Genomic DNA, 1,875 nt, shown 5'->3' with positions numbered 1-1,875 from the left:
TTAATGTGCTTTAGATCATGGAACGCTTTTAGGTAGGCCTATATGTTTAACTGATGTAGCTGCAGTTAAGTTTGATCTATTCAGAAAGTCTCCTTACCTGAGAACAAATAACATAGCCTACATTTAAAAAATCAGTCACACAATGTATCATATATTCACTGACTAAAACCTTCACAAATGTTAATATCAGTAAGTTGAACAGTCCCAGGAATGAGTGTCAATTTGAGTTTTGCAGATCATTTCATTAAGGTGCATTGTACTGGAATCCTGTTTGTCCCAGTATATAAAACATTTTTAAAAAGCAAGAAGTTTGAGAAATAGGCCACAGTGTGACCTTGTTAAGATCACTGCTATTCTTCAATTTGCCTGTTAAATATAAAGTTGACTACTAAAACCATGCATCAAATGGCGAAATTTCATTTTTAACACGTCAGTTTTTGTACGGATTAAATAAATAAGATTATATGTGTTCACTGAGCCAGGCTAGCTGTTTCCATGTTTTCAGACTTTATGCTAAGTCAGGCTGTAACGTTAATGGTATCACCTGGCAGAGAGTTAGAGGGTGAGCACACGTGTTCACCAAATTGTCAAACTATTCCTTTAGGTAAAATAAGCTAACCACCTGTTTCAGTGACTGGCCTTCTCATCTTGTCCCTGTTCTGACCTCTCTTTACTAGTTACCACTGAGATGATTTTAAGATAACTGTTACTGATTAACGTTACAGAGTGTGGCCTCAGATACTCAGGGTCCTCTGGCTGTTGTTGAATCCTCCCTCAAGATTAATTAATGTGATGAGGCTTTTGCAATCAGGACCCCTCCCTGGGACTCCATTCCTGAGGATCTGGATTGGGTTGTACTGGCTGTTCATATATCCATTACCAGGTTTGTTAAGTCTTTCCTAATTTCTTAGTAACTAACCCTATTAGCTAGCTTGTTTTGTATCTGGATAACTTACAAAGAGAAATAGGTGTTTAAAAATGAATGGTATTCACACAACCCAACTGACATTATTTGGTTAGTTAACATTAGGCTAACGTTAGCACTTTTTAGAATATAAATGTCATTGGAGGTATATTATGGTATTTTGGTGATATCTAATGTAACGTTAATATTCCCACTACGTTAGATATGCTGACAATATTACTGTTACCTCTTTTACTCTTCAGTTGTTACATGGGTCGTACCTGAACAAGCTAACGTTAGTTTTTTTAGTCAGTTAAGCTAGCTTGTTCAGTTAGTTACATAATGCAACTATACCTGTAAGTTAGTGGGAGTAAATATTTAGTAGTATATTACTATATTTAGTATATATAACCTATATATGTAGCCTACTGGGACTGAAATTCAGCCTGGGACTTTGAGACGGAGAGGCTTTTAATGCTAGCGCCCTTTTGGGGGAGGCATAAATATTTTTGGCAGTTATTTTAATACATATTAGTGTTTTTCTTGTATACAGTGAATCAGATTACGCTGAAGACCTTCAAGAAACTTCAGGATGACACCTACTACTTTCTTTACTTACAGTTTGTAAGCAAGACAGCTCTGCACTGAACAAGACCAGGTCAGGCAAGCCTGAGTCAGTCAGAGGGCTAAAATACTTAAATATACTCAAAAACTACAATACATTCCCATAAAATACAGCAGTGTGTATGTGTGTGCATAAAAATCTCTGGCTCAGCTTCCCTTGTGCTGGACCCTGACTCTGCTTTTTTGATTGTACAGCTACATATGCATGAGAAGAAAATCAGTAATAAATGTGACTTACAATAATCCATTATCTAATTCTAAAAACACACACTGTCCCAGTACTTTTCACTGTTTTGTCTGGTTCCATTTACCTTCTCCTCCTGCTGCTTCTCTTCCCTGTCCTCCTC

General features: G+C 36.8%; 1 long non-coding RNA gene across 1 annotated transcript in view; it reads right to left on the bottom strand.

Annotated features, from left to right (window-relative positions):
* LOC123978531 overlaps window positions 1-1,875 on the bottom strand; it is an 18,421-nt gene that overhangs the window by 15,574 nt on the left and 972 nt on the right. The gene's annotated exons all lie outside the window — the stretch shown is intronic.

The sequence above is a fragment of the Micropterus dolomieu genome, linkage group LG11 (genome assembly GCF_021292245.1).
Source record: "Micropterus dolomieu isolate WLL.071019.BEF.003 ecotype Adirondacks linkage group LG11, ASM2129224v1, whole genome shotgun sequence".
NCBI lineage: Eukaryota > Metazoa > Chordata > Actinopteri > Centrarchiformes > Centrarchidae > Micropterus > Micropterus dolomieu.
The sequence above is the reverse complement of the archived record's forward strand: the minus strand, read 5'-3'. Positions and strand labels throughout refer to the sequence as shown.